Raw genomic sequence first — 27,437 nt, 5'->3', positions numbered from 1 at the left:
AAATTACAGTCACAGAAAATGGCTGCATCTATAGAGAACGCTAAGAAGTGTTGGCAGCTTTTCCTCTGACCCTGGCCACTTTTACAAGCAATCCTATGATAGTCAGCAGGACCCACCCTAAAAAGGAAGGGGCATCCACTTGGACCCTTTCCACCTTTTCTAAATCTCGCCTGATCGAGCCTGATCGAGCAGATAAGCACATGTCATTCTCATTTCAGAAAGGTATTGGTTAGCTTGCTGCTAGCAGCTCAGTTATGTTATGATGTTAGAGGCTATGCAAGGAATGCTTTAGTCCAGCGATATGCAGTTTTTATTGCGCCTTGCATTCAGCAGGAAGATCTTTAGCTTGAATCTGTGGCCTAGGTATTCACCTTGGTATTTCTTTTGGCACAAAGTGAAGGAGTATTTGAGAGAAAATGCACAATGTGTTTCTTATGTTGTTATGAACAACTTGTTACTCTTTCTCATTAAGCTTCAGCCACTGAAGAAATATATAAATAAGGGCTGACTTCCTGTAAGACGTGTCCAAAGCTGGGACGGAATAAAAGGAGACACTTGTAAATGATAGTGCTATCGTTTGAGAAAGGGTAAGTTGAGACTGACTTTCATGCGTATTCACAGACCAAGCATCATAAAGATACCAGCATGATCTTCATTGCGGGCTTAGAGCCGGTATTAGCTTTTGAGAGGTAAGAGGATTTTGAGGGCTCGTTGGTCTAGGGGTATGATTCTCGCTTTGGGTGCGAGAGGTCCCAGGTTCAAATCCCGGACGAGCCCTTTTCTTGGTACTCTTTTCAAGTTGTTTTGAAGTTTGCGTTTCAAAACCAACATCAATTTTTTCTTTGCAGTAGTGGATAATTCTTTGCTAGAGTCTCATGCTTCAGCCCTGCCCAGTCTGAGCTAATACCACACATCTGGTCTTGCATGGCATGTACGAGCGTTCAGCTAGGGATGACGGGCAGGTTGCATGAAAGAAATCTAAAGCCAGAGGCCCATGGAATAGCCAGTTCGGAGCAGTTTCATTACAGAAAAATCAACTGTAGGTATCTGTTTCTGTAGTGTAGTGGTTATCACGTTTGCCTCACACGCGAAAGGTCCCCGGTTCGAAACCGGGCAGAAACAGTTGTTATATTGTGTTGGCTACAATGTTGATAGGTGCCGTTTTGCCATGGAATTGTCCAAGCCCTGAAGATTATTTCATGCAATCTCGTTCCAAGAAAGGGAATTCTCTCAAAACACTAAAGTAATCGGCGTGTGGATGTATCTGTTGGTTCTCAGACCTTGCTTTCAAAAGAGCCCTGCAATCGGTTCACTGCTCACCTAGAACAAGCATTAACATGGAGAATTGTTGGCACCAACAGGAATCTTATTTTAGTGGAGTGTTTCTGGCTTTGAGTGCAGAGGCCCTCGGCTCAATTCCAAGATGATCCTTCTCAAGGTGATGATACAAATGCATTGTCACCTTTACGTTTAATGTCAGAATCATTTATTTCCAGTTGGTGGTGTAAGAATGTTTGCAACAGTATGGCGATTTTTCCTAGCCATGCATGAATGAAAGCATATCACTCGCCTTTAGGTGTTTTTCTAATACATTGATATTTGCATCTTCCTTCCTAGCCTGCATGTTTGACTATCTTACAGGCTGCATGTAATAAGTATCACATCAGGGCCCTTCTTCTACTCAATTCACAACTGTTCTATCACGACATAGATAAGAAAGCTGCATCTGCTTTTGTTGTGTAGTGGTAATCAGGTTTACCTGACGTGTGAAAGCCCCATGCTTTGAAAGTACACAGTAACAAAGAAACCGATGACTTTTATAAAAAGGTGTCATGTGTGTCTCTTACTTTGCACAAAAAGTGCCAGAGATGACTTCATTTGCAGTCACTTGAAAAGGAGGGATTCTCCAATAAATGGTAAATGGTTGAAACAAATCTGAAGAAATGCATGACATACCTGTGTGTGTGTGTGTACGCATGTATGTATATATAGGGAGAGAGAGAGCGTCAATATAAACAGACTTTATTTCAATCAAGCTGTCTTTTCTATCCTTCAGGAGCAGAATGTTCTGATCATCAGCGCTCCAGAATGTAGTGTTTTCTTGGCAAGCATCACATATTGTGATGTGTTAGCTAAAAGTTCCATATCCTAGAGACTGATATATTCCTCTGTACTTGTACCTTGGGGATTCATCAAAACCTGGCATCATAAGCAGCTTTCTACTGCCACAGACTGGACAGCGAAACAATTTAAAATATCCCAGAAAAAGAAAATAAGCATGCTTAATCAGAGCTTTCTGGACAGGAAGGACATTTGAGCAAGTGAGGAATAAGCACTGCTTTTGTTAATTTGCATAGGCAGAATAGAGACTTCTGGGAAAAGGCCGAAATTACAGTCACAGAAAATGGCTGCATCTATAGAGAACGCTAAGAAGTGTTGGCAGCTTTTCCTCTGACCCTGGCCACTTTTACAAGCAATCCTATGATAGTCAGCAGGACCCACCCTAAAAAGGAAGGGGCATCCACTTGGACCCTTTCCACCTTTTCCAAATCTCGCCTGATCGAGCCTGATTGAGCACTGATTGAGCAGATAAGCACATGTCATTCTCATTTCAGAAAGGTATTGGTTAGCTTGCTGCTAGCAGCTCAGTTATGTTATGATGTTAGAGGCTATGCAAGGAATGCTTTAGTCCAGCGATATGCAGTTTTTATTGCGCCTTGCATTCAGCAGGAAGATCTTTAGCTTGAATCTATGGCCTAGGTATTCACCTTGGTATTTCTTTTGGCACAAAGTGAAGGAGTATTTGAGAGAAAATGCACAATGTGTTTCTTATGTTGTTATGAACAACTTGTTACTCTTTCTCATTAAGCTTCAGCCACTGAAGAAATATATAAATAAGGGCTGACTTCCTGTAAGACGTGTCCAAAGCTGGGACGGAATAAAAGGAGACACTTGTAAATGATAGTGCTATCGTTTGAGAAAGGGTAAGTTGAGACTGACTTTCATGCGTATTCACAGACCAAGCATCATAAAGATACCAGCATGATCTTCATTGCGGGCTTAGAGCCGGTATTAGCTTTTGAGAGGTAAGAGGATTTTGAGGGCTCGTTGGTCTAGGGGTATGATTCTCGCTTTGGGTGCGAGAGGTCCCGGGTTCAAATCCCGGACGAGCCCTTTTCTTGGTACTCTTTTCAAGTTGTTTTGAAGTTTGCGTTTCAAAACCAACATCAATTTTTTCTTTGCAGTAGTGGATAATTCTTTGCTAGAGTCTCATGCTTCAGCCCTGCCCAGTCTGAGCTAATACCAAACATCTGGTCTTGCATGGCATGTACGAGCGTTCAGCTAGGGATGTCGGGCAGGTTGCATGAAAGAAATCTAAAGCCAGAGGCCCATGGAATAGCCAGTTCGGAGCAGTTTCATTACAGAAAAATCAACTGTAGGTATCTGTTTCTGTAGTGTAGTGGTTATCACGTTTGCCTCACACGCGAAAGGTCCCCGGTTCGAAACCGGGCAGAAACAGTTGTTATATTGTGTTGGCTACAATGTTGATAGGTGCCGTTTTGCCATGGAATTGTCCAAGCCCTGAAGATTATTTCATGCAATCTCGTTCCAAGAAAGGGAATTCTCTCAAAACACTAAAGTAATCGGCGTGTGGATGTATCTGTTGGTTCTCAGACCTTGCTTTCAAAAGAGCCCTGCAATCGGTTCACTGCTCACCTAGAACAAGCATTAACATGGAGAATTGTTGGCACCAACAGGAATCTTATTTTAGTGGAGTGTTTCTGGCTTTGAGTGCAGAGGCCCTCGGCTCAATTCCAAGATGATCCTTCTCAAGGTGATGATACAAATGCATTGTCACCTTTACGTTTAATGTCAGAATCATTTATTTCCAGTTGGTGGTGTAAGAATGTTTGCAACAGTATGGCGATTTTTCCTAGCCATGCATGAATGAAAGCATATCACTCGCCTTTAGGTGTTTTTCTAATACATTGATATTTGCATCTTCCTTCCTAGCCTGCATGTTTGACTATCTTACAGGCTGCATGTAATAAGTATCACATCAGGGCCCTTCTTCTACTCAATTCACAACTGTTCTATCACGACATAGATAAGAAAGCTGCATCTGCTTTTGTTGTGTAGTGGTAATCAGGTTTACCTGACGTGTGAAAGCCCCATGCTTTGAAAGTACACAGTAACAAAGAAACCGATGACTTTTATAAAAAGGTGTCATGTGTGTCTCTTACTTTGCACAAAAAGTGCCAGAGATGACTTCATTTGCAGTCACTTGAAAAGTAGGGATTCTCCAATAAATGGTAAATGGTTGAAACAAATCTGAAGAAATGCATGACATACCTGTGTGTGTGTGTGTACGCATGTATGTATATATAGGGAGAGAGAGAGCGTCAATATAAACAGACTTTATTTCAATCAAGCTGTCTTTTCTATCCTTCAGGAGCAGAATGTTCTGATCATCAGCGCTCCAGAATGTAGTGTTTTCTTGGCAAGCATCACATATTGTGATGTTTTAGCTAAAAGTTCCATATCCTAGAGACTGATATATTCCTCTGTACTTGTACCTTGGGGATTCATCAAAACCTGGCATCATAAGCAGCTTTCTACTGCCACAGACTGGACAGCGAAACAATTTAAAATATCCCAGAAAAAGAAAATAAGCATGCTTAATCAGAGCTTTCTGGACAGGAAGGACATTTGAGCAAGTGAGGAATAAGCACTGCTTTTGTTAATTTGCATAGGCAGAATAGAGACTTCTGGGAAAAGGCCGAAATTACAGTCACAGAAAATGGCTGCATCTATAGAGAACGCTAAGAAGTGTTGGCAGCTTTTCCTCTGACCCTGGCCACTTTTACAAGCAATCCTATGATAGTCAGCAGGACCCACCCTAAAAAGGAAGGGGCATCCACTTGGACCCTTTCCACCTTTTCTAAATCTCGCCTGATCGAGCCTGATCGAGCAGATAAGCACATGTCATTCTCATTTCAGAAAGGTATTGGTTAGCTTGCTGCTAGCAGCTCAGTTATGTTATGATGTTAGAGGCTATGCAAGGAATGCTTTAGTCCAGCGATATGCAGTTTTTATTGCGCCTTGCATTCAGCAGGAAGATCTTTAGCTTGAATCTGTGGCCTAGGTATTCACCTTGGTATTTCTTTTGGCACAAAGTGAAGGAGTATTTGAGAGAAAATGCACAATGTGTTTCTTATGTTGTTATGAACAACTTGTTACTCTTTCTCATTAAGCTTCAGCCACTGAAGAAATATATAAATAAGGGCTGACTTCCTGTAAGACGTGTCCAAAGCTGGGACGGAATAAAAGGAGACACTTGTAAATGAAAGCGCTATCGTTTGAGAAAGGGTAAGTTGAGACTGACTTTCATGCGTATTCACAGACCAAGCATCATAAAGATACCAGCATGATCTTCATTGCGGGCTTAGAGCCGGTATTAGCTTTTGAGAGGAAAGAGGATTTTGAGGGCTCGTTGGTCTAGGGGTATGATTCTCGCTTTGGGTGCGAGAGGTCCCGGGTTCAAATCCCGGACGAGCCCTTTTCTTGGTACTCTTTTCAAGTTGTTTTGAAGTTTGCGTTTCAAAACCAACATCAATTTTTTCTTTGCAGTAGTGGATAATTCTTTGCTAGAGTCTCATGCTTCAGCCCTGCCCAGTCTGAGCTAATACCAAACATCTGGTCTTGCATGGCATGTACGAGCGTTCAGCTAGGGATGTCGGGCAGGTTGCATGAAAGAAATCTAAAGCCAGAGGCCCATGGAATAGCCAGTTCGGAGCAGTTTCATTACAGAAAAATCAACTGTAGGTATCTGTTTCTGTAGTGTAGTGGTTATCACGTTTGCCTCACACGCGAAAGGTCCCCGGTTCGAAACCGGGCAGAAACAGTTGTTATATTGTGTTGGCTACAATGTTGATAGGTGCCGTTTTGCCATGGAATTGTCCAAGCCCTGAAGATTATTTCATGCAATCTCGTTCCAAGAAAGGGAATTCTCACAAAACACTAAAGTAATCGGCGTGTGGATGTATCTGTTGGTTCTCAGACCTTGCTTTCAAAAGAGCCCTGCAATCGGTTCACTGCTCACCTAGAACAAGCATTAACATGGAGAATTGTTGGCACCAACAGGAATCTTATTTTAGTGGAGTGTTTCTGGCTTTGAGTGCAGAGGCCCTCGGCTCAATTCCAAGATGATCCTTCTCAAGGTGATGATACAAATGCATTGTCACCTTTACGTTTAATGTCAGAATCATTTATTTCCAGTTGGTGGTGTAAGAATGTTTGCAACAGTATGGCGATTTTTCCTAGCCATGCATGAATGAAAGCATATCACTCGCCTTTAGGTGTTTTTCTAATACATTGATATTTGCATCTTCCTTCCTAGCCTGCATGTTTGACTATCTTACAGGCTGCATGTAATAAGTATCACATCAGGGCCCTTCTTCTACTCAATTCACAACTGTTCTATCACGACATAGATAAGAAAGCTGCATCTGCTTTTGTTGTGTAGTGGTAATCAGGTTTACCTGACGTGTGAAAGCCCCATGCTTTGAAAGTACACAGTAACAAAGAAACCGATGACTTTTATAAAAAGGTGTCATGTGTGTCTCTTACTTTGCACAAAAAGTGCCAGAGATGACTTCATTTGCAGTCACTTGAAAAGTAGGGATTCTCCAATAAATGGTAAATGGTTGAAACAAATCTGAAGAAATGCATGACATACCTGTGTGTGTGTGTGTACGCATGTATGTATATATAGGGAGAGAGAGAGCGTCAATATAAACAGACTTTATTTCAATCAAGCTGTCTTTTCTATCCTTCAGGAGCAGAATGTTCTGATCATCAGCGCTCCAGAATGTAGTGTTTTCTTGGCAAGCATCACATATTGTGATGTTTTAGCTAAAAGTTCCATATCCTAGAGACTGATATATTCCTCTGTACTTGTACCTTGGGGATTCATCAAAACCTGGCATCATAAGCAGCTTTCTACTGCCACAGACTGGACAGCGAAACAATTTAAAATATCCCAGAAAAAGAAAATAAGCATGCTTAATCAGAGCTTTCTGGACAGGAAGGACATTTGAGCAAGTGAGGAATAAGCACTGCTTTTGTTAATTTGCATAGGCAGAATAGAGACTTCTGGGAAAAGGCCGAAATTACAGTCACAGAAAATGGCTGCATCTATAGAGAACGCTAAGAAGTGTTGGCAGCTTTTCCTCTGACCCTGGCCACTTTTACAAGCAATCCTATGATAGTCAGCAGGACCCACCCTAAAAAGGAAGGGGCATCCACTTGGACCCTTTCCACCTTTTCTAAATCTCGCCTGATCGAGCCTGATCGAGCAGATAAGCACATGTCATTCTCATTTCAGAAAGGTATTGGTTAGCTTGCTGCTAGCACCTCAGTTATGTTATGATGTTAGAGGCTATGCAAGGAATGCTTTAGTCCAGCGATATGCAGTTTTTATTGCGCCTTGCATTCAGCAGGAAGATCTTTAGCTTGAATCTGTGGCCTAGGTATTCACCTTGGTATTTCTTTTGGCACAAAGTGAAGGAGTATTTGAGAGAAAATGCACAATGTGTTTCTTATGTTGTTATGAACAACTTGTTACTCTTTCTCATTAAGCTTCAGCCACTGAAGAAATATATAAATAAGGGCTGACTTCCTGTAAGACGTGTCCAAAGCTGGGACGGAATAAAAGGAGACACTTGTAAATGATAGCGCTATCGTTTGAGAAAGGGTAAGTTGAGACTGACTTTCATGCGTATTCACAGACCAAGCATCATAAAGATACCAGCATGATCTTCATTGCGGGCTTAGAGCCGGTATTAGCTTTTGAGAGGAAAGAGGATTTTGAGGGCTCGTTGGTCTAGGGGTATGATTCTCGCTTTGGGTGCGAGAGGTCCCGGGTTCAAATCCCGGACGAGCCCTTTTCTTGGTACTCTTTTCAAGTTGTTTTGAAGTTTGCGTTTCAAAACCAACATCAATTTTTTCTTTGCAGTAGTGGATAATTCTTTGCTAGAGTCTCATGCTTCAGCCCTGCCCAGTCTGAGCTAATACCAAACATCTGGTCTTGCATGGCATGTACGAGCGTTCAGCTAGGGATGTCGGGCAGGTTGCATGAAAGAAATCTAAAGCCAGAGGCCCATGGAATAGCCAGTTCGGAGCAGTTTCATTACAGAAAAATCAACTGTAGGTATCTGTTTCTGTAGTGTAGTGGTTATCACGTTTGCCTCACACGCGAAAGGTCCCCGGTTCGAAACCGGGCAGAAACAGTTGTTATATTGTGTTGGCTACAATGTTGATAGGTGCCGTTTTGCCATGGAATTGTCCAAGCCCTGAAGATTATTTCATGCAATCTCGTTCCAAGAAAGGGAATTCTCTCAAAACACTAAAGTAATCGGCGTGTGGATGTATCTGTTGGTTCTCAGACCTTGCTTTCAAAAGAGCCCTGCAATCGGTTCACTGCTCACCTAGAACAAGCATTAACATGGAGAATTGTTGGCACCAACAGGAATCTTATTTTAGTGGAGTGTTTCTGGCTTTGAGTGCAGAGGCCCTCGGCTCAATTCCAAGATGATCCTTCTCAAGGTGATGATACAAATGCATTGTCACCTTTACGTTTAATGTCAGAATCATTTATTTCCAGTTGGTGGTGTAAGAATGTTTGCAACAGTATGGCGATTTTTCCTAGCCATGCATGAATGAAAGCATATCACTCGCCTTTAGGTGTTTTTCTAATACATTGATATTTGCATCTTCCTTCCTAGCCTGCATGTTTGACTATCTTACAGGCTGCATGTAATAAGTATCACATCAGGGCCCTTCTTCTACTCAATTCACAACTGTTCTATCACGACATAGATAAGAAAGCTGCATCTGCTTTTGTTGTGTAGTGGTAATCAGGTTTACCTGACGTGTGAAAGCCCCATGCTTTGAAAGTACACAGTAACAAAGAAACCGATGACTTTTATAAAAAGGTGTCATGTGTGTCTCTTACTTTGCACAAAAAGTGCCAGAGATGACTTCATTTGCAGTCACTTGAAAAGTAGGGATTCTCCAATAAATGGTAAATGGTTGAAACAAATCTGAAGAAATGCATGACATACCTGTGTGTGTGTGTGTACGCATGTATGTATATATAGGGAGAGAGAGAGCGTCAATATAAACAGACTTTATTTCAATCAAGCTGTCTTTTCTATCCTTCAGGAGCAGAATGTTCTGATCATCAGCGCTCCAGAATGTAGTGTTTTCTTGGCAAGCATCACATATTGTGATGTTTTAGCTAAAAGTTCCATATCCTAGAGACTGATATATTCCTCTGTACTTGTACCTTGGGGATTCATCAAAACCTGGCATCATAAGCAGCTTTCTACTGCCACAGACTGGACAGCGAAACAATTTAAAATATCCCAGAAAAAGAAAATAAGCATGCTTAATCAGAGCTTTCTGGACAGGAAGGACATTTGAGCAAGTGAGGAATAAGCACTGCTTTTGTTAATTTGCATAGGCAGAATAGAGACTTCTGGGAAAAGGCCGAAATTACAGTCACAGAAAATGGCTGCATCTATAGAGAACGCTAAGAAGTGTTGGCAGCTTTTCCTCTGACCCTGGCCACTTTTACAAGCAATCCTATGATAGTCAGCAGGACCCACCCTAAAAAGGAAGGGGCATCCACTTGGACCCTTTCCACCTTTTCTAAATCTCGCCTGATCGAGCCTGATCGAGCAGATAAGCACATGTCATTCTCATTTCAGAAAGGTATTGGTTAGCTTGCTGCTAGCAGCTCAGTTATGTTATGATGTTAGAGGCTATGCAAGGAATGCTTTAGTCCAGCGATATGCAGTTTTTATTGCGCCTTGCATTCAGCAGGAAGATCTTTAGCTTGAATCTGTGGCCTAGGTATTCACCTTGGTATTTTTTTTGGCACAAAGTGAAGGAGTATTTGAGAGAAAATGCACAATGTGTTTCTTATGTTGTTATGAACAACTTGTTACTCTTTCTCATTAAGCTTCAGCCACTGCAGAAATATATAAATAAGGGCTGACTTCCTGTAAGACGTGTCCAAAGCTGGGACGGAATAAAAGGAGACACTTGTAAATGATAGTGCTATCGTTTGAGAAAGGGTAAGTTGAGACTGACTTTCATGCGTATTCACAGACCAAGCATCATAAAGATACCAGCATGATCTTCATTGCGGGCTTAGAGCCGGTATTAGCTTTTGAGAGGTAAGAGGATTTTGAGGGCTCGTTGGTCTAGGGGTATGATTCTCGCTTTGGGTGCGAGAGGTCCCGGGTTCAAATCCCGGACGAGCCCTTTTCTTGGTACTCTTTTCAAGTTGTTTTGAAGTTTGCGTTTCAAAACCAACATCAATTTTTTCTTTGCAGTAGTGGATAATTCTTTGCTAGAGTCTCATGCTTCAGCCCTGCCCAGTCTGAGCTAATACCAAACATCTGGTCTTGCATGGCATGTACGAGCGTTCAGCTAGGGATGTCGGGCAGGTTGCATGAAAGAAATCTAAAGCCAGAGGCCCATGGAATAGCCAGTTCGGAGCAGTTTCATTACAGAAAAATCAACTGTAGGTATCTGTTTCTGTAGTGTAGTGGTTATCACGTTTACCTCACACGCGAAAGGTCCCCGGTTCGAAACCGGGCAGAAACAGTTGTTATATTGTGTTGGCTACAATGTTGATAGGTGCCGTTTTGCCATGGAATTGTCCAAGCCCTGAAGATTATTTCATGCAATCTCGTTCCAAGAAAGGGAATTCTCTCAAAACACTAAAGTAATCGGCGTGTGGATGTATCTGTTGGTTCTCAGACCTTGCTTTCAAAAGAGCCCTGCAATCGGTTCACTGCTCACCTAGAACAAGCATTAACATGGAGAATTGTTGGCACCAACAGGAATCTTATTTTAGTGGAGTGTTTCTGGCTTTGAGTGCAGAGGCCCTCGGCTCAATTCCAAGATGATCCTTCTCAAGGTGATGATACAAATGCATTGTCACCTTTACGTTTAATGTCAGAATCATTTATTTCCAGTTGGTGGTGTAAGAATGTTTGCAACAGTATGGCGATTTTTCCTAGCCATGCATGAATTTAAGCATATCACTCGCCTTTAGGTGTTTTTCTAATACATTGATATTTGCATCTTCCTTCCTAGCCTGCATGTTTGACTATCTTACAGGCTGCATGTAATAAGTATCACATCAGGGCCCTTCTTCTACTCAATTCACAACTGTTCTATCACGACATAGATAAGAAAGCTGCATCTGCTTTTGTTGTGTAGTGGTAATCAGGTTTACCTGACGTGTGAAAGCCCCATGCTTTGAAAGTACACAGTAACAAAGAAACCGATGACTTTTATAAAAAGGTGTCATGTGTGTCTCTTACTTTGCACAAAAAGTGCCAGAGATGACTTCATTTGCAGTCACTTGAAAAGTAGGGATTCTCCAATAAATGGTAAATGGTTGAAACAAATCTGAAGAAATGCATGACATACCTGTGTGTGTGTGTGTACGCATGTATGTATATATAGGGAGAGAGAGAGCGTCAATATAAACAGACTTTATTTCAATCAAGCTGTCTTTTCTATCCTTCAGGAGCAGAATGTTCTGATCATCAGCGCTCCAGAATGTAGTGTTTTCTTGGCAAGCATCACATATTGTGATGTTTTAGCTAAAAGTTCCATATCCTAGAGACTGATATATTCCTCTGTACTTGTACCTTGGGGATTCATCAAAACCTGGCATCATAAGCAGCTTTCTACTGCCACAGACTGGACAGCGAAACAATTTAAAATATCCCAGAAAAAGAAAATAAGCATGCTTAATCAGAGCTTTCTGGACAGGAAGGACATTTGAGCAAGTGAGGAATAAGCACTGCTTTTGTTAATTTGCATAGGCAGAATAGAGACTTCTGGGAAAAGGCCGAAATTACAGTCACAGAAAATGGCTGCATCTATAGAGAACGCTAAGAAGTGTTGGCAGCTTTTCCTCTGACCCTGGCCACTTTTACAAGCAATCCTATGATAGTCAGCAGGACCCACCCTAAAAAGGAAGGGGCATCCACTTGGACCCTTTCCACCTTTTCTAAATCTCGCCTGATCGAGCACTGATTGAGCAGATAAGCACATGTCATTCTCATTTCAGAAAGGTATTGGTTAGCTTGCTGCTAGCAGCTCAGTTATGTTATGATGTTAGAGGCTATGCAAGGAATGCTTTAGTCCAGCGATATGCAGTTTTTATTGCGCCTTGCATTCAGCAGGAAGATCTTTAGCTTGAATCTGTGGCCTAGGTATTCACCTTGGTATTTCTTTTGGCACAAAGTGAAGGAGTATTTGAGAGAAAATGCACAATGTGTTTCTTATGTTGTTATGAACAACTTGTTACTCTTTCTCATTAAGCTTCAGCCACTGAAGAAATATATAAATAAGGGCTGACTTCCTGTAAGACGTGTCCAAAGCTGGGACGGAATAAAAGGAGACACTTGTAAATGATAGTGCTATCGTTTGAGAAAGGGTAAGTTGAGACTGACTTTCATGCGTATTCACAGACCAAGCATCATAAAGATACCAGCATGATCTTCATTGCGGGCTTAGAGCCGGTATTAGCTTTTGAGAGGTAAGAGGATTTTGAGGGCTCGTTGGTCTAGGGGTATGATTCTCGCTTTGGGTGCGAGAGGTCCCGGGTTCAAATCCCGGACGAGCCCTTTTCTTGGTACTCTTTTCAAGTTGTTTTGAAGTTTGCGTTTCAAAACCAACATCAATTTTTTCTTTGCAGTAGTGGATAATTCTTTGCTAGAGTCTCATGCTTCAGCCCTGCCCAGTCTGAGCTAATACCAAACATCTGGTCTTGCATGGCATGTACGAGCGTTCAGCTAGGGATGTCGGGCAGGTTGCATGAAAGAAATCTAAAGCCAGAGGCCCATGGAATAGCCAGTTCGGAGCAGTTTCATTACAGAAAAATCAACTGTAGGTATCTGTTTCTGTAGTGTAGTGGTTATCACGTTTGCCTCACACGCGAAAGGTCCCCGGTTCGAAACCGGGCAGAAACAGTTGTTATATTGTGTTGGCTACAATGTTGATAGGTGCCGTTTTGCCATGGAATTGTCCAAGCCCTGAAGATTATTTCATGCAATCTCGTTCCAAGAAAGGGAATTCTCTCAAAACACTAAAGTAATCGGCGTGTGGATGTATCTGTTGGTTCTCAGACCTTGCTTTCAAAAGAGCCCTGCAATCGGTTCACTGCTCACCTAGAACAAGCATTAACATGGAGAATTGTTGGCACCAACAGGAATCTTATTTTAGTGGAGTGTTTCTGGCTTTGAGTGCAGAGGCCCTCGGCTCAATTCCAAGATGATCCTTCTCAAGGTGATGATACAAATGCATTGTCACCTTTACGTTTAATGTCAGAATCATTTATTTCCAGTTGGTGGTGTAAGAATGTTTGCAACAGTATGGCGATTTTTCCTAGCCATGCATGAATGAAAGCATATCACTCGCCTTTAGGTGTTTTTCTAATACATTGATATTTGCATCTTCCTTCCTAGCCTGCATGTTTGACTATCTTACAGGCTGCATGTAATAAGTATCACATCAGGGCCCTTCTTCTACTCAATTCACAACTGTTCTATCACGACATAGATAAGAAAGCTGCATCTGCTTTTGTTGTGTAGTGGTAATCAGGTTTACCTGACGTGTGAAAGCCCCATGCTTTGAAAGTACACAGTAACAAAGAAACCGATGACTTTTATAAAAAGGTGTCATGTGTGTCTCTTACTTTGCACAAAAAGTGCCAGAGATGACTTCATTTGCAGTCACTTGAAAAGTAGGGATTCTCCAATAAATGGTAAATGGTTGAAACAAATCTGAAGAAATGCATGACATACCTGTGTGTGTGTGTGTACGCATGTATGTATATATAGGGAGAGAGAGAGCGTCAATATAAACAGACTTTATTTCAATCAAGCTGTCTTTTCTATCCTTCAGGAGCAGAATGTTCTGATCATCAGCGCTCCAGAATGTAGTGTTTTCTTGGCAAGCATCACATATTGTGATGTTTTAGCTAAAAGTTCCATATCCTAGAGACTGATATATTCCTCTGTACTTGTACCTTGGGGATTCATCAAAACCTGGCATCATAAGCAGCTTTCTACTGCCACAGACTGGACAGCGAAACAATTTAAAATATCCCAGAAAAAGAAAATAAGCATGCTTAATCAGAGCTTTCTGGACAGGAAGGACATTTGAGCAAGTGAGGAATAAGCACTGCTTTTGTTAATTTGCATAGGCAGAATAGAGACTTCTGGGAAAAGGCCGAAATTACAGTCACAGAAAATGGCTGCATCTATAGAGAACGCTAAGAAGTGTTGGCAGCTTTTCCTCTGACCCTGGCCACTTTTACAAGCAATCCTATGATAGTCAGCAGGACCCACCCTAAAAAGGAAGGGGCATCCACTTGGACCCTTTCCACCTTTTCTAAATCTCGCCTGATCGAGCCTGATCGAGCAGATAAGCACATGTCATTCTCATTTCAGAAAGGTATTGGTTAGCTTGCTGCTAGCAGCTCAGTTATGTTATGATGTTAGAGGCTATGCAAGGAATGCTTTAGTCCAGCGATATGCAGTTTTTATTGCGCCTTGCATTCAGCAGGAAGATCTTTAGCTTGAATCTGTGGCCTAGGTATTCACCTTGGTATTTTTTTTGGCACAAAGTGAAGGAGTATTTGAGAGAAAATGCACAATGTGTTTCTTATGTTGTTATGAACAACTTGTTACTCTTTCTCATTAAGCTTCAGCCACTGCAGAAATATATAAATAAGGGCTGACTTCCTGTAAGACGTGTCCAAAGCTGGGACGGAATAAAAGGAGACACTTGTAAATGATAGTGCTATCGTTTGAGAAAGGGTAAGTTGAGACTGACTTTCATGCGTATTCACAGACCAAGCATCATAAAGATACCAGCATGATCTTCATTGCGGGCTTAGAGCCGGTATTAGCTTTTGAGAGGTAAGCGGATTTTGAGGGCTCGTTGGTCTAGGGGTATGATTCTCGCTTTGGGTGCGAGAGGTCCCGGGTTCAAATCCCGGACGAGCCCTTTTCTTGGTACTCTTTTCAAGTTGTTTTGAAGTTTGCGTTTCAAAACCAACATCAATTTTTTCTTTGCAGTAGTGGATAATTCTTTGCTAGAGTCTCATGCTTCAGCCCTGCCCAGTCTGAGCTAATACCAAACATCTGGTCTTGCATGGCATGTACGAGCGTTCAGCTAGGGATGTCGGGCAGGTTGCATGAAAGAAATCTAAAGCCAGAGGCCCATGGAATAGCCAGTTCGGAGCAGTTTCATTACAGAAAAATCAACTGTAGGTATCTGATTCTGTAGTGTAGTGGTTATCACGTTTGCCTCACACGCGAAAGGTCCCCGGTTCGAAACCGGGCAGAAACAGTTGTTATATTGTGTTGGCTACAATGTTGATAGGTGCCGTTTTGCCATGGAATTGTCCAAGCCCTGAAGATTATTTCATGCAATCTCGTTCCAAGAAAGGGAATTCTCTCAAAACACTAAAGTAATCGGCGTGTGGATGTATCTGTTGGTTCTCAGACCTTGCTTTCAAAAGAGCCCTGCAATCGGTTCACTGCTCACCTAGAACAAGCATTAACATGGAGAATTGTTGGCACCAACAGGAATCTTATTTTAGTGGAGTGTTTCTGGCTTTGAGTGCAGAGGCCCTCGGCTCAATTCCAAGATGATCCTTCTCAAGGTGATGATACAAATGCATTGTCACCTTTACGTTTAATGTCAGAATCATTTATTTCCAGTTGGTGGTGTAAGAATGTTTGCAACAGTATGGCGATTTTTCCTAGCCATGCATGAATTTAAGCATATCACTCGCCTTTAGGTGTTTTTCTAATACATTGATATTTGCATCTTCCTTCCTAGCCTGCATGTTTGACTATCTTACAGGCTGCATGTAATAAGTATCACATCAGGGCCCTTCTTCTACTCAATTCACAACTGTTCTATCACGACATAGATAAGAAAGCTGCATCTGCTTTTGTTGTGTAGTGGTAATCAGGTTTACCTGACGTGTGAAAGCCCCATGCTTTGAAAGTACACAGTAACAAAGAAACCGATGACTTTTATAAAAAGGTGTCATGTGTGTCTCTTACTTTGCACAAAAAGTGCCAGAGATGACTTCATTTGCAGTCACTTGAAAAGTAGGGATTCTCCAATAAATGGTAAATGGTTGAAACAAATCTGAAGAAATGCATGACATACCTGTGTGTGTGTGTGTACGCATGTATGTATATATAGGGAGAGAGAGAGCGTCAATATAAACAGACTTTATTTCAATCAAGCTGTCTTTTCTATCCTTCAGGAGCAGAATGTTCTGATCATCAGCGCTCCAGAATGTAGTGTTTTCTTGGCAAGCATCACATATTGTGATGTTTTAGCTAAAAGTTCCATATCCTAGAGACTGATATATTCCTCTGTACTTGTACCTTGGGGATTCATCAAAACCTGGCATCATAAGCAGCTTTCTACTGCCACAGACTGGACAGCGAAACAATTTAAAATATCCCAGAAAAAGAAAATAAGCATGCTTAATCAGAGCTTTCTGGACAGGAAGGACATTTGAGCAAGTGAGGAATAAGCACTGCTTTTGTTAATTTGCATAGGCAGAATAGAGACTTCTGGGAAAAGGCCGAAATTACAGTCACAGAAAATGGCTGCATCTATAGAGAACGCTAAGAAGTGTTGGCAGCTTTTCCTCTGACCCTGGCCACTTTTACAAGCAATCCTATGATAGTCAGCAGGACCCACCCTAAAAAGGAAGGGGCATCCACTTGGACCCTTTCCACCTTTTCTAAATCTCGCCTGATCGAGCCCTGATCGAGCCGATAAGCACATGTCATTCTCATTTCAGAAAGGTATTGGTTAGCTTGCTGCTAGCAGCTCAGTTATGTTATGATGTTAGAGGCTATGCAAGGAATGCTTTAGTCCAGCGATATGCAGTTTTTATTGCGCCTTGCATTCAGCAGGAAGATCTTTAGCTTGAATCTGTGGCCTAGGTATTCACCTTGGTATTTTTTTTGGCACAAAGTGAAGGAGTATTTGAGAGAAAATGCACAATGTGTTTCTTATGTTGTTATGAACAACTTGTTACTCTTTCTCATTAAGCTACAGCCACTGCAGAAATATATAAATAAGGGCTGACTTCCTGTAAGACGTGTCCAAAGCTGGGACGGAATAAAAGGAGACACTTGTAAATGATAGTGCTATCGTTTGAGAAAGGGTAAGTTGAGACTGACTTTCATGCGTATTCACAGACCAAGCATCATAAAGATACCAGCATGATCTTCATTGCGGGCTTAGAGCCGGTATTAGCTTTTGAGAGGTAAGAGGATTTTGAGGGCTCGTTGGTCTAGGGGTATGATTCTCGCTTTGGGTGCGAGAGGTCCCGGGTTCAAATCCCGGACGAGCCCTTTTCTTGGTACTCTTTTCAAGTTGTTTTGAAGTTTGCGTTTCAAAACCAACATCAATTTTTTCTTTGCAGTAGTGGATAATTCTTTGCTAGAGTCTCATGCTTCAGCCCTGCCCAGTCTGAGCTAATACCAAACATCTGGTCTTGCATGGCATGTACGAGCGTTCAGCTAGGGATGTCGGGCAGGTTGCATGAAAGAAATCTAAAGCCAGAGGCCCATGGAATAGCCAGTTCGGAGCAGTTTCATTACAGAAAAATCAACTGTAGGTATCTGTTTCTGTAGTGTAGTGGTTATCACGTTCGCCTCACACGCAAAAGGTCCCCGGTTCGAAACCGGGCAGAAACAGTTGTTATATTGTGTCGGCTACAATGTTGATAGGTGCCGTTTTGCCATGGAATTGTCCAAGCCCTGAAGATTATTTCATGCAATCTCGTTCCAAGAAAGGGAATTCTCTCAAAACACTAAAGTAATCGGCGTGTGGATGTATCTGTTGGTTCTCAGACATTGCTTTCAAAAGAGCCCTGCAATCGGTTCACTGCTCACCTAGAACAAGCATTAACATGGAGAATTGTTGGCACCAACAGGAATCTTATTTTAGTGGAGTGTTTCTGGCTTTGAGTGCAGAGGCCCTCGGCTCAATTCCAAGATGATCCTTCTCAGGGTGATGATACAAATGCATTGTCACCTTTACGTTTAATGTCAGAATCATTTATTTCCAGTTGGTGGTGTAAGAATGTTTGCAACAGTATGGCGATTTTTCCTAGCCATGCATGAATGAAAGCATATCACTCGCCTTTAGGTGTTTTTCTAATACATTGATATTTGCATCTTCCTTCCTAGCCTGCATGTTTGACTATCTTACAGGCTGCATGTAATAAGTATCACATCAGGGCCCTTCTTCTACTCAATTCACAACTGTTCTATCACGACATAGATAAGAAAGCTGCATCTGCTTTTGTTGTGTAGTGGTAATCAGGTTTACCTGACGTGTGAAAGCCCCATGCTTTGAAAGTACACAGTAACAAAGAAACCGATGACTTTTATAAAAAGGTGTCATGTGTGTCTCTTACTTTGCACAAAAAGTGCCAGAGATGACTTCATTTGCAGTCACTTGAAAAGTAGGGATTCTCCAATAAATGGTAAATGGTTGAAACAAATCTGAAGAAATGCATGACATACCTGTGTGTGTGTGTGTATGCATGTATGTATATATGGGGAGAGAGAGAGCGTCAATATAAACAGACTTTATTTCAATCAAGCTGTCTTTTCTATCCTTCAGGAGCAGAATGTTCTGATCATCAGCGCTCCAGAATGTAGTGTTTTCTTGGCAAGCATCACATATTGTGATGTGTTAGCTAAAAGTTCCATATCCTAGAGACTGATATATTCCTCTGTACTTGTACCTTGGGGATTCATCAAAACCTGGCATCATAAGCAGCTTTCTACTGCCACAGACTGGACAGCGAAACAATTTAAAATATCCCAGAAAAAGAAAATAAGCATGCTTAATCAGAGCTTTCTGGACAGGAAGGACATTTGAGCAAGTGAGGAATAAGCACTGCTTTTGTTAATTTGCATAGGCAGAATAGAGACTTCTGGGAAAAGGCCGAAATTACAGTCACAGAAAATGGCTGCATCTATAGAGAACGCTAAGAAGTGTTGGCAGCTTTTCCTCTGACCCTGGCCACTTTTACAAGCAATCCTATGATAGTCAGCAGGACCCACCCTAAAAAGGAAGGGGCATCCACTTGGACCCTTTCCACCTTTTCTAAATCTCGCCTGATCGAGCCTGATTGAGCACTGATTGAGCAGATAAGCACATGTCATTCTCATTTCAGAAAGGTATTGGTTAGCTTGCTGCTAGCAGCTCAGTTATGTTATGATGTTAGAGGCTATGCAAGGAATGCTTTAGTCCAGCGATATGCAGTTTTTATTGCGCCTTGCATTCAGCAGGAAGATCTTTAGCTTGAATCTGTGGCCTAGGTATTCACCTTGGTATTTCTTTTGGCACAAAGTGAAGGAGTATTTAAGAGAAAATGCACAATGTGTTTCTTATGTTGTTATGAACAACTTGTTACTCTTTCTCATTAAGCTTCAGCCACTGAAGAAATATATAAATAAGGGCTGACTTCCTGTAAGACGTGTCCAAAGCTGGGACGGAATAAAAGGAGACACTTGTAAATGATAGTGCTATCGTTTGAGAAAGGGTAAGTTGAGACTGACTTTCATGCGTATTCACAGACCAAGCATCATAAAGATACCAGCATGATCTTCATTGCGGGCTTAGAGCCGGTATTAGCTTTTGAGAGGTAAGAGGATTTTGAGGGCTCGTTGGTCTAGGGGTATGATTCTCGCTTTGGGTGCGAGAGGTCCCGGGTTCAAATCCCGGACGAGCCCTTTTCTTGGTACTCTTTTCAAGTTGTTTTGAAGTTTGCGTTTCAAAACCAACATCAATTTTTTCTTTGCAGTAGTGGATAATTCTTTGCTAGAGTCTCATGCTTCAGCCCTGCCCAGTCTGAGCTAATACCAAACATCTGGTCTTGCATGGCATGTACGAGCGTTCAGCTAGGGATGTCGGGCAGGTTGCATGAAAGAAATCTAAAGCCAGAGGCCCATGGAATAGCCAGTTCGGAGCAGTTTCATTACAGAAAAATCAACTGTAGGTATCTGTTTCTGTAGTGTAGTGGTTATCTCGTTTGCCTCACACGCGAAAGGTCCCCGGTTCGAAACCGGGCAGAAACAGTTGTTATATTGTGTTGGCTACAATGTTGATAGGTGCCGTTTTGCCATGGAATTGTCCAAGCCCTGAAGATTATTTCATGCAATCTCGTTCCAAGAAAGGGAATGCTCTCAAAACACTAAAGTAATCGGCGTGTGGATGTATCTGTTGGTTCTCAGACCTTGCTTTCAAAAGAGCCCTGCAATCGGTTCACTGCTCACCTAGAACAAGCATTAACATGGAGAATTGTTGGCACCAACAGGAATCTTATTTTAGTGGAGTGTTTCTGGCTTTGAGTGCAGAGGCCCTCGGCTCAATTCCAAGATGATCCTTCTCAAGGTGATGATACAAATGCATTGTCACCTTTACGTTTAATGTCAGAATCATTTATTTCCAGTTGGTGGTGTAAGAATGTTTGCAACAGTATGGCGATTTTTCCTAGCCATGCATGAATGAAAGCATATCACTCGCCTTTAGGTGTTTTTCTAATACATTGATATTTGCATCTTCCTTCCTAGCCTGCATGTTTGACTATCTTACAGGCTGCATGTAATAAGTATCACATCAGGGCCCTTCTTCTACTCAATTCACAACTGTTCTATCACGACATAGATAAGAAAGCTGCATCTGCTTTTGTTGTGTAGTGGTAATCAGGTTTACCTGACGTGTGAGAGCCCCATGCTTTGAAAGTACACAGTAACAAAGAAACCGATGACTTTTATAAAAAGGTGTCATGTGTGTCTCTTACTTTGCACAAAAAGTGCCAGAGATGACTTCATTTGCAGTCACTTGAAAAGTAGGGATTCTCCAATAAATGGTAAATGGTTGAAACAAATCTGAAGAAATGCATGACATACCTGTGTGTGTGTGTGTACGCATGTATGTATATATAGGGAGAGAGAGAGCGTCAATATAAACAGACTTTATTTCAATCAAGCTGTCTTTTCTATCCTTCAGGAGCAGAATGTTCTGATCATCAGCGCTCCAGAATGTAGTGTTTTCTTGGCAAGCATCACATATTGTGATGTTTTAGCTAAAAGTTCCATATCCTAGAGACTGATATATTCCTCTGTACTTGTACCTTGGGGATTCATCAAAACCTGGCATCATAAGCAGCTTTCTACTGCCACAGACTGGACAGCGAAACAATTTAAAATATCCCAGAAAAAGAAAATAAGCATGCTTAATCAGAGCTTTCTGGACAGGAAGGACATTTGAGCAAGTGAGGAATAAGCACTGCTTTTGTTAATTTGCATAGGCAGAATAGAGACTTCTGGGAAAAGGCCGAAATTACAGTCACAGAAAATGGCTGCATCTATAGAGAACGCTAAGAAGTGTTGGCAGCTTTTCCTCTGACCCTGGCCACTTTTACAAGCAATCCTATGATAGTCAGCAGGACCCACCCTAAAAAGGAAGGGGCATACACTTGGACCCTTTCCACCTTTTCTAAATCTCGCCTGATCGAGCCCTGATCGAGCCGATAAGCACATGTAATTCTCATTTCAGAAAGGTATTGGTTAGCTTGCTGCTAGCAGCTCAGTTATGTTATGATGTTAGAGGCTATGCAAGGAATGCTTTAGTCCAGCGATATGCAGTTTTTATTGCGCCTTGCATTCAGCAGGAAGATCTTTAGCTTGAATCTGTGGCCTAGGTATTCACCTTGGTATTTTTTTTGGCACAAAGTGAAGGAGTATTTGAGAGAAAATGCACAATGTGTTTCTTATGTTGTTATGAACAACTTGTTACTCTTTCTCATTAAGCTTCAGCCACTGCAGAAATATATAAATAAGGTCTGACTTCCTGTAAGACGTGTCCAAAGCTGGGACGGAATAAAAGGAGACACTTGTAAATGATAGTGCTATCGTTTGAGAAAGGGTAAGTTGAGACTGACTTTCATGCGTATTCACAGACCAAGCATCATAAAGATACCAGCATGATCTTCATTGCGGGCTTAGAGCCGGTATTAGCTTTTGAGAGGTAAGAGGATTTTGAGGGCTCGTTGGTCTAGGGGTATGATTCTCGCTTTGGGTGCGAGAGGTCCCAGGTTCAAATCCCGGACGAGCCCTTTTCTTGGTACTCTTTTCAAGTTGTTTTGAAGTTTGCGTTTCAAAACCAACATCAATTTTTTCTTTGCAGTAGTGGATAATTCTTTGCTAGAGTCTCATGCTTCAGCCCTGCCCAGTCTGAGCTAATACCACACATCTGGTCTTGCATGGCATGTACGAGCGTTCAGCTAGGGATGTCGGGCAGGTTGCATGAAAGAAATCTAAAGCCAGAGGCCCATGGAATAGCCAGTTCGGAGCAGTTTCATTACAGAAAAATCAACTGTAGGTATCTGTTTCTGTAGTGTAGTGGTTATCACGTTCGCCTCACACGCGAAAGGTCCCCGGTTCGAAACCGGGCAGAAACAGTTGTTATATTGTGTTGGCTACAATGTTGATAGGTGCCGTTTTGCCATGGAATTGTCCAAGCCCTGAAGATTATTTCATGCAATCTCGTTCCAAGAAAGGGAATTCTCTCAAAACACTAAAGTAATCGGCGTGTGGATGTATCTGTTGGTTCTCAGACCTTGCTTTCAAAAGAGCCCTGCAATCGGTTCACTGCTCACCTAGAACAAGCATTAACATGGAGAATTGTTGGCACCAACAGGAATCTTATTTTAGTGGAGTGTTTCTGGCTTTGAGTGCAGAGGCCCTCGGCTCAATTCCAAGATGATCCTTCTCAGGGTGATGATACAAATGCATTGTCACCTTTACGTTTAATGTCAGAATCATTCGTTTCCAGTTGGTGGTGTAAGAATGTTTGCAACAGTATGGCGATTTTTCCTAGCCATGCATGAATGAAAGCATATCACTCGCCTTTAGGTGTTTTTCTAATACATTGATATTTGCATCTTCCTTCCTAGCCTGCATGTTTGACTATCTTACAGGCTGCATGTAATAAGTATCACATCAGGGCCCTTCTTCTACTCAATTCACAACTGTTCTATCACGACATAGATAAGAAAGCTGCATCTGCTTTTGTTGTGTAGTGGTAATCAGGTTTACCTGACGTGTGAAAGCCCCATGCTTTGAAAGTACACAGTAACAAAGAAACCAATGACTTTTATAAAAAGGTGTCATGTGTGTCTCTTACTTTGCACAAAAAGTGCCAGAGATGACTTCATTTGCAGTCACTTGAAAAGTAGGGATTCTCCAATAAATGGTAAATGGTTGAAACAAATCTGAAGAAATGCATGACATACCTGTGTGTGTGTGTGTACGCATGTATGTATATATAGGGAGAGAGAGAGCGTCAATATAAACAGACTTTATTTCAATCAAGCTGTCTTTTCTATCCTTCAGGAGCAGAATGTTCTGATCATCAGCGCTCCAGAATGTAGTGTTTTCTTGGCAAGCATCACATATTGTGATGTGTTAGCTAAAAGTTCCATATCCTAGAGACTGACATATTCCTCTGTACTTGTACCTTGGGGATTCATCAAAACCTGGCATCATAAGCAGCTTTCTACTGCCACAGACTGGACAGCGAAACAATTTAAAATATCCCAGAAAAAGAAAATAAGCATGCTTAATCAGAGCTTTCTGGACAGGAAGGACATTTGAGCAAGTGAGGAATAAGCACTGCTTTTGTTAATTTGCATAGGCAGAATAGAGACTTCTGGGAAAAGGCCGAAATTACAGTCACAGAAAATGGCTGCATCTATAGAGAACGCTAAGAAGTGTTGGCAGCTTTTCCTCTGACCCTGGCCACTTTTACAAGCAATCCTATGATAGTCAGCAGGACCCACCCTAAAAAGGAAGGGGCATCCACTTGGACCCTTTCCACCTTTTCTAAATCTCGCCTGATCGAGCCTCATTGAGCACTGATTGAGCAGATAAGCACATGTCATTCTCATTTCAGAAAGGTATTGGTTAGCTTGCTGCTAGCAGCTCAGTTATGTTATGATGTTAGAGGCTATGCAAGGAATGCTTTAGTCCAGCGATATGCAGTTTTTATTGCGCCTTGCATTCACCAGGAAGATCTTTAGCTTGAATCTGTGGCCTAGGTATTCACCTTGGTATTTCTTTTGGCACAAAGTGAAGGAGTATTTGAGAGAAAATGCACAATGTGTTTCTTAGGTTGTTATGAACAACTTGTTATTCTTTCTCATTAAGCTTCAGCCACTGCAGAAATATATAAATAAGGGCTGACTTCCTGTAAGACGTGTCCAAAGCTGGGACGGAATAAAAGGAGACACTTGTAAATGATAGTGCTATCGTTTGAGAAAGGGTAAGTTGAGACTGACTTTCATGCGTATTCACAGACCAAGCATCATAAAGATACCAGCATGATCTTCATTGCGGGCTTAGAGCCGGTATTAGCTTTTGAGAGGTAAGAGGATTTTGAGGGCTCGTTGGTCTAGGGGTATGATTCTCGCTTTGGGTGCGAGAGGTCCCGGGTTCAAATCCCGGACGAGCCCTTTTCTTGGTACTCTTTTCAAGTTGTTTTGAAGTTTGCGTTTCAAAACCAACATCAATTTTTTCTTCGCAGTAGTGGATAATTCTTTGCTAGAGTCTCATGCTTCAGCCCTGCCCAGTCTGAGCTAATACCAAACATCTGGTCTTGCATGGCATGTACGAGCGTTCAGCTAGGGATGTCGGGCAGGTTGCATGAAAGAAATCTAAAGCCAGAGGCCCATGGAATAGCCAGTTCGGAGCAGTTTCATTACAGAAAAATCAACTGTAGGTATCTGTTTCTGTAGTGTAGTGGTTATCACGTTTGCCTCACACGCGAAAGGTCCCCGGTTCGAAACCGGGCAGAAACAGTTGTTATATTGTGTTGGCTACAATGTTGATAGGTGCCGTTTTGCCATGGAATTGTCCAAGCCCTGAAGATTATTTCATGCAATCTCGTTCCAAGAAAGGGAATTCTCTCAAAACACTAAAGTAATCGGCGTGTGGATGTATCTGTTGGTTCTCAGACCTTGCTTTCAAAAGAGCCCTGCAATCGGTTCACTGCTCACCTAGAACAAGCATTAACATGGAGAATTGTTGGCACCAACAGGAATCTTATTTTAGTGGAGTGTTTCTGGCTTTGAGTGCAGAGGCCCTCGGCTCAATTCCAAGATGATCCTTCTCAAGGTGATGATACAAATGCATTGTCACCTTTACGTTCAATGTCAGAATCATTTATTTCCAGTTGGTGGTGTAAGAATGTTTGCAACAGTATGGCGATTTTTCCTAGCCATGCATGAATGAAAGCATATCACTCGCCTTTAGGTGTTTTTCTAATACATTGATATTTGCATCTTCCTTCCTAGCCTGCATGTTTGACTATCTTACAGGCTGCATGTAATAAGTATCACATCAGGGCCCTTCTTCTACTCAATTCACAACTGTTCTATCACGACATAGATAAGAAAGCTGCATCTGCTTTTGTTGTGTAGTGGTAATCAGGTTTACCTGACGTGTGAAAGCCCCATGCTTTGAAAGTACACTGTAACAAAGAAACCGATGACTTTTATAAAAAGGTGTCATGTGCGTCTCTTACTTTGCACAAAAAGTGCCAGAGATGACTTCATTTGCAGTCACTTGAAAAGTAGGGATTCTCCAATAAATGGTAAATGGTTGAAACAAATCTGAAGAAATGCATGACATACCTGTGTGTGTGTGTGTACGCATGTATGTATATATAGGGAGAGAGAGAGCGTCAATATAAACAGACTTTATTTCAATCAAGCTGTCTTTTCTATCCTTCAGGAGCAGAATGTTCTGATCATCAGCGCTCCAGAATGTAGTGTTTTCTTGGCAAGCATCACATATTGTGATGTGTTAGCTAAAAGTTCCATATCCTAGAGACTGATATATTCCTCTGTACTTGTACCTTGGGGATTCATCAAAACCTGGCATCATAAGCAGCTTTCTACTGCCACAGACTGGACAGCGAAACAATTTAAAATATCCCAGAAAAAGAAAATAAGCATGCTTAATCAGAGCTTTCTGGACAGGAAGGACCTTTGAGCAAGTGAGGAATAAGCACTGCTTTTGTTAATTTGCATAGGCAGAATAGAGAGTTCTGGGAAAAGGCCGAAATTACAGTCACAGAAAATGGCTGCATCTATAGAGAACGCTAAGAAGTGTTGGCAGCTTTTCCTCTGACCCTGACCACTTTTACAAGCAATCCTATGATAGTCAGCAGGACCCACCCTAAAAAGGAAGGGGCATCCACTTGGACCCTTTCCACCTTTTCTAAATCTCGCCTGATTGAGCACTGATTGAGCAGATAAGCACATGTCATTCTCATTTCAGAAAGGTATTGGTTAGCTTGCTGCTAGCAGCTCAGTTATGTTATGATGTTAGAGGCTATGCAAGGAATGCTTTAGTCCAGCGATATGCAGTTTTTATTGCGCCTTGCATTCAGCAGGAAGATCTTTAGCTTGAATCTGTGGCCTAGGTATTCACCTTGGTATTTCTTTTGGCACAAAGTGAAGGAGTATTTGAGAGAAAATGCACAATGTGTTTCTTATGTTGTTATGAACAACTTGTTACTCTTTCTCATTAAGCTTCAGCCACTGCAGAAATATATAAATAAGGGCTGACTTCCTGTAAGACGTGTCCAAAGCTGGGACGGAATAAAAGGAGACACTTGTAAATGATAGTGCTATCGTTTGAGAAAGGGTAAGTTGAGACTGACTTTCATGCGTATTCACAGACCAAGCATCATAAAGATACCAGCATGATCTTCATTGCGGGCTTAGAGCCGGTATTAGCTTTTGAGAGGTAAGAGGATTTTGAGGGCTCGTTGGTCTAGGGGTATGATTCTCGCTTTGGGTGCGAGAGGTCCCGGGTTCAAATCCCGGACGAGCCCTTTTCTTGGTACTCTTTTCAAGTTGTTTTGAAGTTTGCGTTTCAAAACCAACATCAATTTTTTCTTTGCAGTAGTGGATAATTCTTTGCTAGAGTCTCATGCTTCAGCCCTGCCCAGTCTGAGCTAATACCAAACATCTGGTCTTGCATGGCATGTACGAGCGTTCAGCTAGGGATGTCGGGCAGGTTGCATGAAAGAAATCTAAAGCCAGAGGCCCATGGAATAGCCAGTTCGGAGCAGTTTCATTACAGAAAAATCAACTGTAGGTATCTGTTTCTGTAGTGTAGTGGTTATCACGTTTGCCTCACACGCGAAAGGTCCCTGGTTTGAAACCGGGCAGAAACAGTTGTTATATTGTGTTGGCTACAATGTTGATA

The 27,437-nt window shown here is 41.8% G+C and overlaps 11 non-coding genes across 11 annotated transcripts; all 11 read left to right on the top strand.

The window, feature by feature from the left end:
* Positions 1-3,102: 3,102 nt before the first annotated feature.
* TRNAP-UGG (transfer RNA proline (anticodon UGG)) lies at positions 3,103-3,174 on the top strand. Its single transcript has one exon. It is a non-coding gene; the product is annotated as a tRNA-Pro (tRNA).
* Positions 3,175-5,488: 2,314 nt separating this feature from the next.
* Positions 5,489-5,560, top strand: TRNAP-UGG (transfer RNA proline (anticodon UGG)). The gene has a single exon. It is a non-coding gene; the product is annotated as a tRNA-Pro (tRNA).
* A 2,314-nt stretch (positions 5,561-7,874) lies between these two features.
* Positions 7,875-7,946, top strand: TRNAP-UGG (transfer RNA proline (anticodon UGG)). Its single transcript has one exon. It is a non-coding gene; the product is annotated as a tRNA-Pro (tRNA).
* A 2,314-nt stretch (positions 7,947-10,260) lies between these two features.
* Positions 10,261-10,332, top strand: TRNAP-UGG (transfer RNA proline (anticodon UGG)). The gene has a single exon. It is a non-coding gene; the product is annotated as a tRNA-Pro (tRNA).
* Positions 10,333-12,647: 2,315 nt separating this feature from the next.
* On the top strand, positions 12,648-12,719 carry TRNAP-UGG (transfer RNA proline (anticodon UGG)). Its single transcript has one exon. It is a non-coding gene; the product is annotated as a tRNA-Pro (tRNA).
* Positions 12,720-15,033: 2,314 nt separating this feature from the next.
* Positions 15,034-15,105, top strand: TRNAP-UGG (transfer RNA proline (anticodon UGG)). Its single transcript has one exon. It is a non-coding gene; the product is annotated as a tRNA-Pro (tRNA).
* A 2,315-nt stretch (positions 15,106-17,420) lies between these two features.
* Positions 17,421-17,492, top strand: TRNAP-UGG (transfer RNA proline (anticodon UGG)). Its single transcript has one exon. It is a non-coding gene; the product is annotated as a tRNA-Pro (tRNA).
* Positions 17,493-19,817: 2,325 nt separating this feature from the next.
* TRNAP-UGG (transfer RNA proline (anticodon UGG)) lies at positions 19,818-19,889 on the top strand. The gene has a single exon. It is a non-coding gene; the product is annotated as a tRNA-Pro (tRNA).
* A 2,659-nt stretch (positions 19,890-22,548) lies between these two features.
* Positions 22,549-22,621, top strand: TRNAV-CAC (transfer RNA valine (anticodon CAC)). Its single transcript has one exon. It is a non-coding gene; the product is annotated as a tRNA-Val (tRNA).
* A 1,980-nt stretch (positions 22,622-24,601) lies between these two features.
* Positions 24,602-24,673, top strand: TRNAP-UGG (transfer RNA proline (anticodon UGG)). Its single transcript has one exon. It is a non-coding gene; the product is annotated as a tRNA-Pro (tRNA).
* A 2,315-nt stretch (positions 24,674-26,988) lies between these two features.
* TRNAP-UGG (transfer RNA proline (anticodon UGG)) lies at positions 26,989-27,060 on the top strand. The gene has a single exon. It is a non-coding gene; the product is annotated as a tRNA-Pro (tRNA).
* The last annotated feature ends 377 nt before the right edge of the window (positions 27,061-27,437 follow it).

The sequence above is a fragment of the Triturus cristatus genome, chromosome 8 (genome assembly GCF_964204655.1).
Source record: "Triturus cristatus chromosome 8, aTriCri1.1, whole genome shotgun sequence".
NCBI lineage: Eukaryota > Metazoa > Chordata > Amphibia > Caudata > Salamandridae > Triturus > Triturus cristatus.
This window is presented reverse-complemented; position numbering and strand designations above follow the sequence as displayed.